Genomic DNA, 20060 nt, shown 5'->3' on the forward strand with positions numbered 1-20060 from the left:
TGAAACCATGTTTCCCGCGACATGTGTCGCTATCTGTTGGGCGGGCCCATAACTACCAGCAAATAAAAAATCGGAATAGAGGTTCTCATACAAAGTTTTTTTAAGTTAATACGTTGTTTTTTTTGGTTATATTAAGTTATCTCCTTGGCAGCGCAATACTAATTTTTTTTCCTAACCTAACTAAAAACTAAGTGTACTTGTGAGGGGTCCGGGTTAGGGGAGGAACCTAAGTGCGTCTCAGGCCGAAGCCTATACGCCTAGTCATGCTGGGATTAGCCATGCAGGGAGAGGGTCGCATGCATCGCGTGCTAGGAGGGGATTGGCCAGCCATGGCAGCGATTGTTGCCATGACTAACTCCCCTCACTCTTATCTCTAGTCTAAATTACTAAAGTTGGGCCCAGGTAAAACCTGCATAGACACAGGGAAAACCCTGGGCACTTTCATGCGGGATGCAAGTTTGCATGCATTAAATGTAGGAAAGTACAGGAGACAGAGGATGGTCTGGATGAAGAGTTGGTCAGAGTAGAAGGAGTCTACCATGCGGGGGTTGGGTACTTGGACTCAAGGTCCGCTTTGTGGCCTTCTCCGGGACTGGATTTTGATGGCCAGGGACGAGAAACTAATTTAATCGATGCGAAAATACTTAATGCTGTTTTGTAATAAACCTTCATGTAATAAATAAATGAGTAGGAGGTGCAAAAACTCATTGTATTACACACCAAAAAATTAGTGGCTACCTAAATAGAGTGAATTTGACTGGTTTGTTTGCCTGATAATAGCTTATACATTACTTCTCCTAATTAATAAATGTAGTTATGTCAGCAATATATTATGAAAACTACTATCTAGCGGACGGGCCCATAACTACTTCAAAAAAACTAGGTCTCAGTCTCGGTAAGTAGTTTCTCCCCCGCGGCGCCTAGTGGGCGGGGCGACGGGGTCACGTGACTGGCCGCGCACATGAGCACGCGTCGCACCACGTGACCTCCCGCTGCGCCAATCACAGCAGCGCTCTCTCGCTCTCTCGCTCTCTCGCTCTCTCGCGCCCGGAGCACACGGACACTTGGAGGGGTGCCTCCCTCTACTCACAGCAACCGCCGTGGACTTCTTGCGTGGATCAACTCTCACGGAACTAAACATATTACCATAGCCTCTTTTTATATTAGTTACCAAAGTATTTAGTATTTAAGTAAGTTTTATATATTGTTATAACTTTGTACCTGTACTTTACTTAAATACTAATTTTTATTTAATTATATTTTCATTTATTCATGTAACTATGTTATAATTTATAATAATATATACGTTTTTTTGTTTATACATAATATATTAAATTTTAATAAATTGCTCTTGTGAACTTTCATCTTTATATAAGTAATGTAAAGTTTCTTAGGTTATATTTTATATATTTATTTCTCAGTTATTATACATTTACAAATGTTTACAAATCATCAAAATACCGCATGTAATTTGGAGTGACTAGATGCAGTCACATACAAGCTTGCTTTCGTGGGTGCTAAATTTCCTAGTTAATTAAGTGAATATTGTTAACAAAGTGTAAAAAAATGGGAAATAAATTATTATTATTAAAGTTACATTTCTAACGTTTTTTCTGGATGTACAAATAATGAGAACAGCTGGAAAACCGGACTAACACATTTATTAGGATTAACTGACTATTTCAAGAAATGGTTAGAATTTATTTCAGAATTTCTTATTTAAGTTGATCTGGCATTTAAAAATTTCTCAAATTTGTGAGGATTTTGATAGCCAAGCAACATAAAATGAGTTTTTGTGATGGAAATGCAAACCATATCATGAAGTAGCTGTACCATTGCAGTTATTCCTAAAATGTTATTTTTCGTTATCCATTAAATTCTTTATATTTGTAAAACCAAAAATTTTAAAAATATAACTTTGACAGCCAACTATGCAAATACCTAAATATTCTTGATATCGTGAAAGTTAAACCTTTTAAGTAGTGTACAAGTTGATCTGTGATTACTGTAAATATAAAATCATGCCAGACCGGTAGTGGCTGGACTTGTGCATTTATTTCAACACATCGCTTGTTCTGTGTGTTTCGTCTCCAGTCTTCTGAGCACTACTACATGTGATCCACTAGCAGTGCCGTGACGCCAGAGTTCGCTCGTGTGGCCTGGTACTGCTCGCAACCTGGCGAGACCAGTCGCGACGTAACAAACACGTGTACAGGAGGCACAGCGAGCCTTTAGAACTAACTGCTAGTTTGAACTTAAAGTCGCAGGGACTGGCACTGGGCCTGCGAGACAGTCACTGTCGCAGCGAACAACCTGCAGGTCATTTCTCGGCAATATTCTTAATTTATTTATTTATCTGAATTGGCAAAATTTGTAGTCTCCTAAATTAGTGTAAACATGAGTAACAACAACATTCATTTTGTGTGTCATATAACTGTATGTTAAAAATTTGTTTAGTACAATTTCACTAGTAGCATTACAATAAAATAGTTTTACAGCTCTGTAACTAACGGTTTCTCTTGTAAATTACTTTTTGTTTTTAAATCGTAACCTGCAGCATGTTGAAAAAGTAAGTGACATGCTTGAACGTAGTTTCTGATAGAAATCACTCAGGTACTTCACTGTACGCGTGTATCACTAGCGGCAGGAAACTAGACGCTCGCTAGACTGCCAGCAGGTAGTTGTGCCTGCTCCACTGGTTGCTTCCTTGTGATTGGCCGGCTAGTGCGCTAGGGGCAGGCAACTGCACGCTCGCTAGACTGCCAGCAGGTAGTTGTGCCTGCTCCACTGGTTGCTTCCTTGTGATTGGCCGGCTAGTGCGCTAGGGGCAGGCAACTGCACGCTCGCTAGACTGCCAGCAGGTAGTTGTGCCTGCTCCACTGGTCGCTTCCTTGTGATTGGCCGGCAAGTGCGCTAGGGGCAGGCAACTGCACGCTCGCTAGACTGCCAGCAGGTAGTTGTGCCTGCTCCACTGGTTGCTTCCTTGTGATTGGCCGGCTAGTGCGCTAGGGGCAGGCAACTGCACGCTCGCTAGACTGCCAGCAGGTAGTTGTGCCTGCTCCACTGGTCGCTTCCTTGTGATTGGCCGGCTAGTGCGCTATGGGCAGGCAACTGCACGCTCGCTAGACTGCCAGCAGGTAGTTGTGCCTGCTCCACTGGTCGCTTCCTTGTGATTGGCCGGCTAGTGCGCTAGGGGCAGGCAACTGCACGCTCGCAAGACTGCCAGCAGGTAGTTGTGCCCGCTCCACTGGTTGCTTCCTTGTGATTGGCCGGCTAGTGCGCTAGGGGCAGGCAACTGCACGCTCGCTAGACTGCCAGCAGGTAGTTGTGCCTGCTCCACTGGTTGCTTCCTTGTGATTGGCCGGCTAGTGCGCTAGGAGCAGGCAACTGCACGCTCGCTAGACTGCCAGCAGGTAGTTGTGCCTGCTCCACTGGTCGCTTCCTTGTGATTGGCCGGCTAGTGCGCTAGGGGCAGGCAACTGCACGCTCGCTAGACTGCCAGCAGGTAGTTGTGCCTGCTCCACTGGTTGCTTCCTTGTGATTGGCCGGCTAGTGCGCTAGGGGCAGGCAACTGCACGCTCGCTAGACTGCCAGCAGGTAGTTGTGCCTGCTCCACTGGTTGCTTCCTTGTGATTGGCCGGCTAGTGCGCTATGGGCAGGCAACTGCACGCTCGCTAGACTGCCAGCAGGTAGTTGTGCCTGCTCCACTGGTCGCTTCCTTGTGATTGGCCGGCTAGTGCGCTAAGGGCAGGCAACTGCACGCTCGCTAGACTGCCAGCAGGTAGTTGTGCCCGCTCCACTGGTTGCTTCCTTGTGATTGGCCGGCTAGTGCGCTAGGGGCAGGCAACTGCACGCTCGCTAGACTGCCAGCAGGTAGTTGTGCCCGCTCCACTGGTTGCTTCCTTGTGATTGGCCGGCTAGTGCGCTAGGGACAGGCAACTGCACACTCGCTAGACTGCCAGCAGGTAGTTGTGCCTGCTCCACTGGTTGCTTCCTTGTGATTGGCCGGCTAGTGCGCTAGGGGCAGGCAACTGCACGCTCGCTAGACTGCCAGCAGGTAGTTGTGCCTTCTCCACTGGTCGCTTCCTTGTGATTGGCCGGCTAGTGCGCTAGGGGCAGGCAACTGCACGCTCGCTAGACTGCCAGCAGGTAGTTGTGCCTGCTCCACTGGTTGCTTCCTTGTGATTGGCCGGCTAGTGCGCTATGGGGCAGGCAACTGCACGCTCGCTAGACTGCCAGCAGGTAGTTGTGCCTGCTCCACTGGTTGCTTCCTTGTGATTGGCCGGCTAGTGCGCTAGGGACAGGCAACTGCACGCTCGCTAGACTGCCAGCAGGTAGTTGTGCCTGCTCCACTGGTCGCTTCCTTGTGATTGGCCGGCTAGTGCGCTAGGGACAGGCAACTGCACGCTCGCTAGACTGCCAGCAGGTAGTTGTGCCTGCTCCACTGGTCGCTTCCTTGTGATTGGCCGGCTAGTGCGCTAGGGGCAGGCAACTGCACGCTCGCTAGACTGCCAGCAGGTAGTTGTGCCCGCTCCACTGGTTGCTTCCTTGTGATTGGCCGGCTAGTGCGCTTGGGGCAGGCAACTGCACGCTCGCTAGACTGCCAGCAGGTAGTTGTGCCTGCTCCACTGGTTGCTTCCTTGTGATTGGCCGGCTAGTGCGCTTGGGGCAGGCAACTGCACGCTCGCTAGACTGCCAGCAGGTAGTTGTGGCTGCTCCACTGGTTGCTTCCTTGTGATTGGCCGGCTAGTGCGCTAGGGGCAGGCAACTGCACGCTCGCTAGACTGCCAGCAGGTAGTTGTGCCCGCTCCACTGGTTGCTTCCTTGTGATTGGCCGGCTAGTGCGCTAGGGGCAGGCAACTGCACGCTCGCTAGACTGCCAGCAGGTAGTTGTGCCTGCTCCACTGGTTGCTTCCTTGTGATTGGCCGGCTAGTGCGCTTGGGGCAGGCAACTGCACGCTCGCTAGACTGCCAGCAGGTAGTTGTGCCTGCTCCACTGGTTGCTTCCTTGTGATTGGCCGGCTAGTGCGCTAGGGACAGGCAACTGCACGCTCGCTAGACTGCCAGCAGGTAGTTGTTGCTGCTCCGCTGGTTGCTTCCTTGTGATTGGCCGGCTAGTGCGCTAGGGGCAGGCAACAGCACGCTCGCTAGACTGCCAGCAGGTAGTTGTGCCTGCTCCACTGGTTGCTTCCTTGTGATTGGCCGGCTAGTGCGCTAGGGGCAAGCAACTGCACGCTCGCTAGACTGCCAGCAGGTAGTTGTGCCCGCTCCACTGGTTGCTTCCTTGTGATTGGCCGGCTAGTGCGCTAGGGGCAGGCAACTGCACGCTCGCTAGACTGCCAGCAGGTAGTTGTGCCTGCTCCACTGGTCGCTTCCTTGTGATTGGCCGGCTAGTGCGCTAGGGACAGGCAACTGCACGCTCGCTAGACTGCCAGCAGGTAGTTGTGCCTGCTCCACTGGTCGCTTCCTTGTGATTGGCCGGCTAGTGCGCTAGGGGCAGGCAACTGCACGCTCGCTAGACTGCCAGCAGGTAGTTGTGCCTGCTCCACTGGTTGCTTCCTTGTGATTGGCCGGCTAGTGCGCTAGGGGCAGGAAACTGCACGCTCGCTAGACTGCCAGCAGGTAGTTGTGCCTGCTCCACTGGTCGCTTCCTTGTGATTGGCCGGCTAGTGCGCTAGGGGCAGGCAACTGCACGCTCGCTAGACTGCCAGCAGGTAGTTGTGCCTGCTCCACTGGTCGCTTCCTTGTGATTGGCCGGCTAGTGCGCTAGGGGCAGGCAACTGCACGCTCGCTAGACTGCCAGCAGGTAGTTGTGCCTGCTCCACTGGTCGCTTCCTTGTGATTGGCCGGCTAGTGCGCTAGGGACAGGCAACTGCACGCTCGCTAGACTGCCAGCAGGTAGTTGTGCCTGCTCCACTGGTTGCTTCCTTGTGATTGGCCGGCTAGTGCGCTAGGGACAGGCAACTGCACGCTCGCTAGACTGCCAGCAGGTAGTTGTGCCTGCTCCACTGGTTGCTTCCTTGTGATTGGCCGGCTAGTTCGCTAGGGACAGGCAACTGCACTCTCGCTAGACTGCCAGCAGGTAGTTGTGGCTGCTCCACTGGTTGCTTCCTTGTGATTGGCCGGCTAGTGCGCTAGGGGCAGGCAACTGCACGCTCGCTAGACTGCCAGCAGGTAGTTGTGGCTGCTCCACTGGTTGCTTCCTTGTGATTGGCCGGCTAGTGCGCTAGGGACAGGCAACTGCACGCTCGCTAGACTGCCAGCAGGTAGTTGTGCCTGCTCCACTGGTTGCTTCCTTGTGATTGGCCGGCTAGTGCGCTAGGGGCAGGCAACTGCACGCTCGCTAGACTGCCAGCAGGTAGTTGTGCCCGCTCCACTGGTTGCTTCCTTGTGATTGGCCGGCTAGTGCGCTAGGGGCAGGCAACTTTACGCTCGCTAGACTGCCAGCAGGTAGTTGTGCCCGCTCCACTGGTTGCTTCCTTGTGATTGGCCGGCTAGTGCGCTAGGGGCAGGCAACTGCACGCTCGTTAGACTGCCAGCAGGTAGTTGTGCCCGCTCCACTGGTTGCTTCCTTGTGATTGGCCGGCTAGTGCGCTAGGGGCAGGCAACTGCACGCTCGCTAGACTGCCAGCAGGTAGTTGTGCCCGCTCCACTGGTTGCTTCCTTGTGATTGGCCGGCTAGTGCGCTAGGGGCAGGCAACTGCACGCTCGCTAGACTGCCAGCAGGTAGTTGTGCCTGCTCCACTGGTTGCTTCCTTGTGATTGGCCGGCTAGTGCGCTAGGGGCAGGCAACTGCACGCTCGCTAGACTGCCAGCAGGTAGTTGTGGCTGCTCCACTGGTTGCTTCCTTGTGATTGGCCGGCTAGTGCGCTAGGGACAGGCAACTGCACGCTCGCTAGACTGCCAGCAGGTAGTTGTGCCCGCTCCACTGGTTGCTTCCTTGTGATTGGCCGGCTAGTGCGCTAGGGACAGGCAACTGCACGCTCGCTAGACTGCCAGCAGGTAGTTGTGCCTGCTCCACTGGTTGCTTCCTTGTGATTGGCCGGCTAGTGCGCTAGGGGCAGGCAACTGCACGCTCGCTAGACTGCCAGCAGGTAGTTGTGCCCGCTCCACTGGTCGCTTCCTTGTGATTGGCCGTCTAGTGCGCTAGGGGCAGGCAACTGCATGCTCGCTAGACTGCCAGCAGGTAGTTGTGCCCGCTCCACTGGTTGCTTCCTTGTGATTGGCCGGCTAGTGCGCTAGGGGCAGGCAACTGCACGCTCGCTAGACTGCCAGCAGGTAGTTGTGCCCGCTCCACTGGTTGCTTCCTTGTGATTGGCCGGCTAGTGCGCTAGGGACAAGCAACTGCACGCTCGCTAGACTGCCAGCAGGTAGTTGTGGCTGCTCCACTGGTTGCTTCCTTGTGATTGGCCGGCTAGTGCGCTAGGGGCAGGCAACTGCACGCTCGCTAGACTGCCAGCAGGTAGTTGTGCCTGCTCCACTGGTTGCTTCCTTGTGATTGGCCGGCTAGTGCGCTAGGGGCAGGCAACTGCACGCTCGCTAGACTGCCAGCAGGTAGTTGTGCCTGCTCCACTGGTCGCTTCCTTGTGATTGGCCGGCTAGTGCGCTAGGGGCAGGCAACTGCACGCTCGCTAGACTGCCAGCAGGTAGTTGTGCCCGCTCCACTGGTCGCTTCCTTGTGATTGGCCGGCTAGTGCGCTAGGGGCAGGCAACTGCACGCTCGCTAGACTGCCAGCAGGTAGTTGTGCCCGCTCCACTGGTTGCTTTCTTGTGATTGGCCGGCTAGTGCGCTAGGGGCAGGCAACTGCACGCTCGCTAGACTGCCAGCAGGTAGTTGTGCCCGCTCCACTGGTCGCTTCCTTGTGATTGGCCGGCTAGTGCGCTAGGGGCAGGCAACTGCACGCTCGCTAGACTGCCAGCAGGTAGTTGTGCCTGCTCCACTGGTTGCTTCCTTGTGATTGGCCGGCTAGTGCGCTAGGGGCAGGCAACTGCACGCTCGCTAGACTGCCAGCAGGTAGTTGTGCCTGCTCCACTGGTTGCTTCCTTGTGATTGGCCGGCTAGTGCGCTAGGGGCAGGCAACTGCACGCTCGCTAGACTGCCAGCAGGTAGTTGTGCCCGCTCCACTGGTCGCTTCCTTGTGATTGGCCGGCTAGTGCGCTAGGGGCAGGCAACTGCACGCTCGCTAGACTGCCAGCAGGTAGTTGTGCCTGCTCCACTACCGTGATGCTGGGGCGCAGTAGCTAGTCACATGTCAGTAGCAGTGGCACCAGAGACGCTCCAAGCAGGCCGGACAATATCAAGCAGTAGGCCGTATGGATGATCTTGGTAAGGGGAGGGGGTAATCGTGCCATAAGGAACTCCGCGTGCATTCCTCTGTAATGAGTATTGTAAGGTCTTCTTTCCTCCGCGCGGGAAACAACGGAAACGTTGGCAAAGGGCAAAGATTAGAAGTAATAATAATAAAACTACCAGAGAACTGGCTTTGCAAGGGACTTGCAGGCAAACGAGATAGCACTGATTATAGCACGCGTGGCCCAGGGTAAGAGAGACTTTAAGGAGCCAGAGGGAGGAGAAGGACTGAGCAGTTCAAAGGAGCGGATGGATAAAGGCGGAAGGCAGTTGAGCCCTGGAAGAAGATGGCACTCGCTTTTCTGGCCGCCCCGGAGTCTGCCCCAAGGAGGGCGTGGCTATCCACACATTGGCTGCGTCCTTTCTCTGGCCAACTGCACCGTCTGTACCACTCACGTTTCCGCGAATGACTTCAGTGAATTAAACTCACTGACATGTGAGAATTTTCAAAACATTCTGCAGGAATTCGAATTTTTTAATTGAAACTTCTTTATAGCCGTTAGGTCATTCAAGCTCTGGATCATCAGAGCATAACGAAAATTGCAAAGCTCAAGATTTAGGCGTTCGTAAGTGAAGAGGAAGAGGGGAAGGAGAAATAACGAATAACGTACATAGAGTCAAAAAATTGTAGAACTCTTTGCATGTTTTCGTAGCCATGGTTGTTACAATTGTGATCTGCAGTGTGGACTTGCATTGTGTAGGTGCTTTATTGTTGGGTTTAATCGTTCGAGTGAATTATTTAAAAAAATTTGCATCAGACAAGTGTGTTATTGAAGTTTCTATAACTTCTAACCCAGTACTTAACAGAAAAGTCTTACAACATAAGCTCTTTTCCTCAGTAAATATCACTCATGTTACATAATTTGCAGTAGGCCACGTGGATGTTCACTTCACACATCGCCTGGATCTGGATGTTGTGCCCGGTCAACACATTCGATGTTTTAAGGAATCATCTGCATGGTAAGATGCGAATATAAACACATATGTTATTTTTTATGTGCTACGCGGCCTAAAGCTTGCGCCAACGGCCATAGGTCAATTTTTCCTAATGCGAATCAAATATCAGTCAAATATCTGCATTCAAATTGTGCACCCATGCCTTGGCCGGGACTCGAACCCAGGACCCTCGCGACGACGCTAGAGGTCGGAGCGGCGCGGCTTATCGCGAGGCAGGCAGGCTGAGCCCAGCCTCCATCAGCAGCCAGACACAGACCACTGTGAGGGCTGAGATCAACTGTCTCAACACTCACGACATCGGCAATTATTCATGACACGTGTCTGCCATTTCATGCATCACTGCTGTGAGTCATAGTCAAATATATGTTGGTACAAGCAATTGAAAACAAAATATACGTAAATTTTATTGGGTTTGTTTACACATTAAAACTCTTTGAAATTACAATAATTTGGCTTTTACTCGACTATAATATAGCCTTAGTAACTAAACTCCTCGTTAAAAGAGATGTGGCACTGTTAAGAGGCAATGCAAGCTCGCTTTTACATGTCAAACATACGTGTCAAACAAAAAATAAATTTGCAGTAAACAAAATATTAACAATGGTTGTAAGGCGAATAAACCAGTAGTTCGTGTTCAGGTTGTAAGGCGCATAAACCAGTAGTTCATGTTCAGGTAGAAAGTCTCATAAACCTGTATTTAGTGTTCAGGTAGAAAGGCTCATAAACCAGTATTTCGTGTTCAGGAAGTAAGGCTAATAAACCAGTAGTTCCTGTTCAGGTAGTAATGCTCATAAACCAGTATTTCGTGTTCATGTAGTAAGGCTCATTAACCAGTAGTTCGTGTTCAGGTATTAAAGCGCATAAACCAGTAGTTCGTGTTCAGGTAGTAAGTCTCATAAACCAGTATTTCGTGTTCAGGTAGTAAGGCTCATAAACCAGTATTTCGTGTTCAGGTAGTAAGGTTCATAAACCAGTATTTCGTGTTCAGGTAGTAATGCTCATTAACCAGTAGTTCGTGTTCAGGTAGTAAGGCTCATAAACCAGTAGTTCGTGTTCAGGTAGTAAGGCGCATAAACCAGTATTTCGTGTTCAGGTAGTAAGGTTCATAAACCAGTATTTCGTGTTCAGGTAGTAATGCTCATTAACCAGTAGTTCGTGTTCAGGTAAAAAGGCTCATAAACCAGTATTTCGTGTTCAGGTAGTAATGCTCATTAACCAGTAGTTCATGTTCAGGTAGTAATGCTCATAAACCAGTAGTTCGTGTTCAGGTTGCAAGGCGCGGTCGCAGTGACTGAAGAGTGTAAGATCGGAGGAAGTGGTTGATAAAGCCACTGGTTGATAAAGCCGCGGGGTTGGCAACACTGTGGCCGCGAGGGAGGCGATGAGACAGCAGCGCTCGAGTGGCGCCTGCGGGAAGCTGGAGAGCCATCGTGGGCTCAGGGCGGCACAAAGGCGCCGGTCCTTGTCTGGACGCGCCCATTGTTGCCGGGGACTGCAGGCATGGCCCGGTCTCAGCCGCCCGTTCCGAGTCACCTCTCTCCTTCCTTTAACACTCATTAGTTAGGCAACTGGTGAACAATGTACGTAAATTGTTTTAATTTATTTCATTTTGTCTACTAAAACGTTTGCTTTCCCTAACAAACCTAATAAAATATATGCATCGAATACTAGTGTCTGGAGGATGCTGGAAAGCTATCGAGGAAAATTCAAACTTAACGCATTTATTTAAAAGCAACACCAACAGAGGTGATAAAAATCGCGACATTTCGTTAGATTGAAATTAACACATAAGGAAAAAAAATTGTGAACTGTTTTCACACGGAATGATTTACGTGCTTATTAACGAGCTCGGTTAATGCTTGAAGATTATTCGGGGAGCGGTTTAGCTAAAGGAGGTGGTGGAGAACAGATAACATGATGCCCGGGCGACACCCTGGTGTGACAGGCTCGAAGCAGCTGGGGTGACAGAAGCGTGCTGAGAGCATGGTTAATGAGCTCTGGGTGTGGAGAGAGCTGGTGGCTGGTGCCACGTGGCCTCTGTGGCAGTACCACCGGTCTGCCACGAGGCCTGGTCCCTATGACTGGAGCCCCAGTGCAGTGCAGTGCCTACCTTGTGCGCTGCTCCAGTGCTGGTGACAGTCGCCCTTTGCAACCAAACTCTTATAGAAGCTACGACGACAGTGGTTATTTAGAAAGGCTCTAGTTACATTTGACTCTTTAGAAGTTGTTCATTTGAACTTTTGTCATACACGACATCGCTGGTGTTACCTGTTCCAGTAACTTTCTTCATTGTTTAATTAGCTGCTGCCTGCTCTTACATTGTTTGGTTTTAAAGCATCTCACACTTGCGGAATGATAAGGGGAACTATGTGTTGTACTGTCGCGTGAGGTGGGATCATGCCACCCGCGCGAAGTTTGACCCTCCTTGGGGCAAGAGCGTGAAGACAGATTGTTGACCGCAGTGTTCCTGGAGTAAGAAACAGGGCGGTTACACTGGTTCATACCGTATGTCACAGAGAGAACTTGAAGAACGGACAAAAATAATAATGAATGCACAAACACACAGAAAACTGCCCAAAATCAGTTAATGTCAAATGTTAAATGTATTGACAGCACAGATATTTCCATGGAAGGAATCAGAACAACATCACGTCACAGTGGGCTGTCGTCGTTGTACTGCCAGAACTTCTTTGTAATTTTATCTCACGGTTCGCCTCTCATTTTGTTGCCCAGATTATATTTTCATTGCCGTGGTTGGTTCCTCTGTCTGTCGCTGTGTTGTTCAAGGTTATTGTTTGTATTTACTGTTTCGGTTTCAATTATCTCGTCGTTTTCTGTCTATTTTGTTCGTTTGCGCTGTGATATTGTTCTTACACATTACGTCTATGGAATTCTCTGTGCCATCTTTACATTTTTAACATCGGTTGTTTTTATCTAGGTTTTTTAAATGAAATCTTCTATAGGAAGGTTTGTATAGGGAGTAAATTCATGTAAGTCGTCATCGACGTGGTCACGTGACGTCAGCTGTGAATGTATATGTATATATAAAAATATATTTTAACAAAAGTTTTAGACAATATTTAGAAAGTTAAACCAAAATAAAAATGGAGTCGATAGTGTGCATAATAGGGAAGTTTAATTTATTTTCTTATTTAAAACCCAGGTTTTTCAACCCTTTGTCATAATGATTAGTACAATCAAAAATTGTTTCAGACAAAAGTTTATTTGGTTAATATTTGTAGGGAATTCAAAAGGATTTGATAAAGTACTTACCAAGGGAATTATGAATTTTTTTGTCATTCAATCCCTGTTTATTACACCCCTTCCAGTAATTGTTGGTCATATAAAATTATTTCCGAAGAAAATTATAGATAATAATTTATGGATTTACAATAAATTAGAACAGATTTAATAGTGAAGGCTATATGGTACGGAAAATATGATTTTATTAATTCTACCCCTGTTTTTTACAACCCCTGTTTATTTTTTCAACACCTGTTTTTTTTTTTTTTTTCAGCCCCTTGCAACAATGGCTCATCTTATCCAAAAATTTTCAGACAAAAGTTTTAGATACAAATTATAACATTTATAAACAATTTGAAAGGATTCGATGGTGTGCCTACAAAGGTAGGTATGCATTTTTTTTTTGTTCTCCAATCCTTGTTTTTTTTTACTTCCCTTGCAGTAATAGTTAGTATAATAAAAATAATTCAGACGAAAGTTGTAGATAATTTATGGTTTTTCAATCAATTATAGCAGATTTAATAGTATATAGGCTACGGAAATTATGATTTTTTTTAATGCTACCCCTGTGTTTTTCCACTCCTTGCAGCAATGGATTCATTTTATCAAAAATTGTTTCAACAAAAATTTGAACGGATTCCATGGTGTGCCTATGAAGTGAGTTGCGATTTTTTTTGTCCTCCAGCGCTTGTTTTTTTTTTTTTTTTTTTTCCACCCCTTACAGTTATGGTTACTTGTATGAAAAATTTATTAAGACAAATGTTTTTGGTAGGTACTACTCCTTCGTTCAAACGAATGTGAACTACGTCATATTATAGGATTATAGCTTTTTTTTTCTGTTTTCCAAAACACCTTCCCATTAATACCCCTTTTCGTTAGCGAGATCAGGAATAGTTTTGTTAGCATCAGCATTTTCACATTGTTCGAGATCATAATGGTCGTCTAATATTTTGGCTTCATTCTTCTTCCTTCTTGGTTTTGTAGTCTCGTCCTCGTTACCATTAGTCAGCTAGGTTTTGCAGGTTATATGATGATTATTCAAGATGGCATGGTTGCAACTAAGAGGTTTTTAGTAAGGACCAATAATCCATTCGGTCCTCTCATCGCATTTAACATTCTGTCTTAAGGTAAACTTTTGTTGCGGTGACTGTACTGTTGACCTTAACATTGAAGTCATCGATCCAGAATCCATATTAGTTTCTGCGACAAATTTCAGAATCATACTGAGAGTTGATATTGAAGTACAAAACTTAAATAGAAATATTTAAATAAGCTATCAGCAAGAGTTAATTTTATATTTTAAATAGAACATTTTTTAAGTAGTTAAGGGTCTCGACAATAGATTTCGCCGCAAGCTGATTTAAAGTTTATACCTTTATCTTTTAAGTTCAGAATATTGGTCAATCACAATCGAATGCTGCTCTTTCTGGCTACAAATGTAGACTTGTAGCCTAGATACCAATGTAGCCTTGTAGCTTGGATACCAATATAGCATTGTAGCCTGGCTACAAATGTAGCCAATTTGGCTTCGAATGTAGTCACTTGTTCCATCTGGCTACAAATGCAGCCAATTTGGCTACATGATTTGCCACCTGATTGAAATATTGTCAGTTTTAATACAAAAGTCTTGTATAAAGTAACCAGGAGCACGAGGAGGAAACCACCAGAAGCAGTCCCCTGAGTCCCGCCAGGTTCAGAGTCACACGTTTATGTTCGCGCTTGTAACTTTCCGGGTTGCGTTTCTTAACAAAAGTTGCTTGTTTGGCATACATTAAATGTATGCCTCACATTCTGTATACACTGAATGCTAGCACCCCTCCCATGGCCACAGAGGCTGACTGGCCACACCTTTCCTTGCAGTCCTTCTGGGCTTGGGCACACCAGAGCTTTCACAAGCAAGGAGACGTGACGAACATTTCCGTAAGCATGGTCCAACACTTTATGTGCATGAGTTAGGCTGTTGCTGGCTACTAACTGGCCCTGCAAATCAGTAAAGTATGCCAGTTCCTCGATATCGCTTGAATGGGATTTCCGTAGCATTCGAGTCTTAGAGGAACACAGTGTTTTTCACAAGTAAAAGCCAAGCTTACAGCATGGTAGCATAATGAGCCGTAGCAGTCAGTGGGAGACGGCTGTGTCTCAGTGGGACTGGCTGGCAGGCGTGGCAGGGGAAGTGGTCGTACAACTGACGAGGACGTTCAAGTGTCCATGCGCGAGGGCAGATGAAGCAGCCAGCCTGCCTCAGTTGAATGATTGATGTCTGCGTGTTCGGGCCGAGGGATGCCTGTCCCCCCCCCCCTTCCTCCCTTACAGCACTCGTGTGGTCTCGTGTCGGCCCGACACGGGCTCATGGAAACCCACTCACAACGCGGTGTCAGCTACCCCTTCCCCCTCTCTCCGCTTGCCCATGTATACCAACCTTGACGCAGCCTCTTATTTCATTATTCAGTCGACCGTCGAGCTCCGATCAAAAGGCTCAGCTGCTCCTCCATTAGTCGCGGCGTGGTTGGGCGCTGTGGATCCCAGGCCTCCGGTTCGGCACCCCATCGCCATTAACATCGACAGTGACATCATTAAACACACTGCAGGGGGGATACGATATTGCCTATTGTGAGGATCCATCCCAGAATTTTTCTGCAAAGGGGCATTTGGTCCTACTCTCAATCTCTTCTACCATATTGTGACTTGATGCGGTTATTCACAAACCACCCCAGATGAAATATGGTTTGGATCGCTACAGTACACCATGTCAGTGGGTGTTTGTACGGTGTGTGTGTTTTGTGATGGCACGTCGCAGTGACGTCGCCTGAATTAAAAGGCCCAACAATTAACACCGAACTGTGAGTTATATCTTACAATCTTTCTATCATATCTTAGTATTCGCCCAGTACTAGAGTGACGAAGATGGTCATTGGAAGGGTGTGTATGTGGACCAACAAGTTGTCCACTCCCGCCTCAGAACATGAGGCTGCTCTTCCAAAGAGCTAGCGCCTGGCAATCAACCATCCCAGGAGCAGCAAAGCGACCAAGCGACATCCACCACATCTCCACATTCCCTACGGAGACAGGCCCACATCAACTTTAGATATTGAAGGCTGAAACGCAAGCCGAAATGCAAGAAGTTTAAAGTTGGCCAATGCTTGCATTGCAGTTTCTCATCTTGCATATTTTATAAATTGGTATTTGAAATCATCGATTGATTCAATCTGGTCTCCACAGGAAGTGTGGAAACTTGACAGACATCTACCAGTAGCTCTCTCGGGAACCTCTCACAAGGAGGTCAGTCGTGGACCATTCAACCCACGTGGCTTAACGGAGGACGTGACCCGTGCTAGAGAACAGTGGTGGCCTGCAGGCTAGCCTGGACTAGTTGGTCCATGTGTTCTGGGCCCGTGGACTGGGGCAGGATATGGAGAGGGAAATTAGTAGTCACACATCTGGGAGTGTTTTATTTGAGCATCCATATTCACTAGAAGTACAACTGAAATAAACCACACTCCTCGATAAAACTGTAATATAGATATTGTTACAATTCACCATGGGTTCGTAAAGGATAGCCCAGTTAAATATTTTATTACACACACAGTTTTATTGATGGCCACTACACTTACAATCAATCTTCTAAAATGGCAAATAATCAATTACACTTAAAAATAATGTTGCTTCCCCAGTCACTCGTTTCTCACAATACACGCACCTCGCTGGGCCGCACCTCTGGAGCAACTCTCGCCGCAGCACCCCTCGTGGGTCTCCGCCGCGGGACTCCTTCGCCACACTCCGCTGCCGCCAACACACTTCCCCTTCACCGAGGATCCGCTCGACTCCTCGCTCGCCACTTCGCTCGGGACTCTGCCGCACCCGCGACTCTATCGACCGTAAACTACACCGCGGGAAAACTCCCGACTCCACTGAACTCACTCACTCCCTGCCCTGGAAACTTCGTCCAAGGACTTCGCCACTCTGCCGCACCCGCGGCACTATCGCCCGGAAACTCCGCCGCGGGAGAAATCCCGACTGAACACTCCGAACTGACTCCCTGACCTGACGTCCTCGGGAATATATATAGGCCCCGGCGCAATTCCAGAACTCACGAGAGCGGCCGGGGCCAGTCGCGTCATCGCGAGCCGTCCCGATGGCAGAAATCTCTCGAAAACACATGTCGGCGGCTCGCATAACTCCGCAGCTGGCAGGTTTCGGATGTCAAACTAACAGTGCCATGCGGGGTGAGCGGAGGGCTGGAGGGAGATAAAGCGGCGACCCAGGTGCGCACAGCACATCTCATGTTACGGCGGCATGTGATGCAGCCCAGCTAGCTCTGCACCTGCGCGTGACGTAGCCTTGCTAACGTCCGTAACAATATGTTAAAAGGCACTTGCTCATTGTGGCTAGCATGTGTCCGTGCCTGAGATTACCTATTAAAAACACACAGCAGTCGGCCAGTCCCATTAGATGCCTGGCGAGGCGATTAACTGATGGAGTGAGGAGTGTTAGCCCCTTCCCCCGGTTCTTAAAACACAGCGAGATCCGCACAGAGCCTCAGATATAACAAAATATAATGTTGACGTCGTCTGGCCGACGACCACCCCAGAGCCCGACCTGCACCCGCCAGTATACGCTCCCGCTAACGGAACACACCCCTGGCCATGGCCCACCCGAGTCAGGCGACCCGAACAGCAATCAAAGACAAAGCCGCGGAAACCTGAGTAGACAAGAGAAGAACCGTACCCATTCCTCCTAAAACATTAAATTAGGATTTTAGCGACAATAAAATCTCTTCCAGACACACCCGTTTGGAGTCTAGCGTAATGAGGTCACGCCTGGCGCGAGAGAGGCCGAGCCTCCCTCGGACGCCATGCCAGTTCGGCAGTTCAGCGCAGCTCACGGACCGGGGCGGACCTACGTCCCACGGAGAGGCAACATCCTTTGTCTACATCGAAAGTAACGTCCGGTAAATATAGTCACTAATTAACAGAACCCCTTTTATTACTTAACCTCTCCGTGAGTACCCGGTCCCTTTTTTCGGTCCAGGACCTAATCCGGCCGCATCAATTTAAAGACACCCCGCACCACACTTGGTCAGCGGGGCTGCTCTTCAGTATACGGCACGGGCCGCCTCCCGCAACTTACAGAACTTTATTTAAGGTCACGCGCACGGCGCTGACCACAAACCCGCAAGGGAACTTGGACAAACTTAATTGCGGTGCGTGTTTTACCACAGTGGGCACAACACCCGCGCCGAGACATTTGCATACGGGATTGGCCGTCTCCAATCGTCCACCCCCTTAATTCAGTGTATTTTTGTATCCCGTATTTTGTATTGCTAACTTACGTTACCCGAGTAACGAGTGCCACGTAATTTGTGCGCGCCCCCTTAATTCAGTGTATTTTTGTGTCCCGTACTTTGTATTGCTAACTTACGTTACCCGAGTAACGAGTGCAACGTAACTTGTGCGCACCCCCATAATTCAGTGTATTTTGTGTCCCGCCTTTGTGTTACGAAATTACGTTACCTGTGTAACCAGTGAGACGTATGAGACGTAACAGCGTCCGAGGCCACGTAACGCGGAACACAAACAATACGGCGCCACGGAATAACAAGTAACAACCCCCCGGGGACCTCTGTAGAGTGTTGTATTGTGTACGACTCGCTCCTCTGAATAAAAGGTACGACACCACCACCTCAACTCCACGTCTCTTATTTAAAATCATCTCACGCAACACCGCCGCCGGCCCTAGTGGGCCACCCAGGGGCACATACATCCACGACCCCCAAACTCACGACTAGAACCGAGCTAGTCTGGCGCCCACCCGGACAATACGTAGCAAGAACCGCCTTTTCCCACTAGGAGCCACACCGGGACTCGAGCCCGAGACCCCGGACGACGGCATTTGGCGCCCGCTGCGTGGGGCAGAAAATAACGTGAAAATTTTTTTTTTCTCCACCTCCTGGACATTTTCGAGATAAATTCACCAACAGGCGACAGCGGAGACACGAAACGGCCATTTTGGACACAGGAAGGGTCGAAGGCCAGACAGACCGGCGCGACGAGGCGAGCGGACAAAGGACACTCCAACCACCCCCACCTCCACACGTCATCACGGCGAGGCGAGCAACGGAGCGACGTCACCACCCCCACCCCGCGCGGACCGTTTTCGCCTCCTCTTTGTGCGGCTGTCCGGGCGCTCTCGGCCATCGCCTCACACGCCCATCCGCACCCCCGCCCATGCCGCGGCCATTCTCGGCCTCTGTTTTGTGCGGCTGTCCGGGCACCTGCCTAGCCGGCGAGCGCGACCCCGCGCGCAGACCTGCACAGCGCGCACAGAGCCACGAGTGAAAAACACGACTCGACACAGCTGAACACGCACGATAACAAGAGATGGATGCAGACGAATGCAGTGGGTGTTACCACCTCTACCCGAGATGGTACTTAAACGGCAGGATCGCCGCGGGGTACGAGTGTGGCTATTGTCAAGAGTATCGCACATACGGGATGACGATGTGTGGAAGCCGGTCGTGTCCTGGAGGAAGTAGCATGGGCTACCACTGCGACGAGTGTACCGACCTATGGCATCGTGACTGCACCAACGAGCGTGAAGGTACTTTGAGGCGCGAGTCCTTCACGTTCACGTGCGCGCGATGTACCGCAGGACGAGCCACCCAAGTGCAGTATTCGGGAGCAGCGCTACTAATTCCTCCCCTACGATACGCCGCGACAATTCACGACATCGAGACGCCACTCACGCAGACGCAAGACGTATCACGAACTCACGCCCCGACGACATCCGCACCGTCACGTACAACCGTCCCGACACCGACACTCACGCAGACGCAAGACGTATCACGAACTCATGCCCCGACGACATCCGCACCGTCACGTACAACCGTCCCGACGCCGACGACCTTCATCATGCCGCCAACAATCCCGCTCCCGTCGCCTCCTGTCCCGGAGCCACCAACCTCGGCATCCCTCGTAGACCTGACGCCTCCCGACCCAAGTCCGGAAACACCGTCACCAGCGAGACCACGCTACATCAACCTGACGCCACTCACGCCGACGCACTACGCCTCACCAAGGACGCCTTCCGTCCCGACGCCGACGCTCGTCACCCTCTCGCCGCCAATCCTGCTCCCTCCGCCTCCGGGCCCAACGCCACCAGCCTCAACACCCCTCGCAGACCTGACGCCACTCAACATGACTGCGACGACGCTTGACCCGCCAAAGCCGACCGAACGACGCACGACGCCGACCGTCCCACCGCAGTCTGCCACGACGACCCGAATCCGCAGCGTGTCGGAGACACCTCACGACGCCGGGATGGCCTCGCCACCGCACCTGACCACTGTCACAGTGCCGCGAAGGACCGTTCCGACGCAACCCGCGTCGTCTACGACACACGCCTCATCCGGGACGCCACCAGACTCGGCACCGACACGTCGCGCCACACCGTCGCCACCGCCTAGCTTCAATTACATGCAGCCGTCGTCACTGCCACATGAGCGCGCGGTCTC

Source organism: Bacillus rossius, chromosome 5 (assembly GCF_032445375.1).
Source record: "Bacillus rossius redtenbacheri isolate Brsri chromosome 5, Brsri_v3, whole genome shotgun sequence".
Classification (NCBI taxonomy): Eukaryota; Metazoa; Arthropoda; class Insecta; order Phasmatodea; family Bacillidae; genus Bacillus; species Bacillus rossius.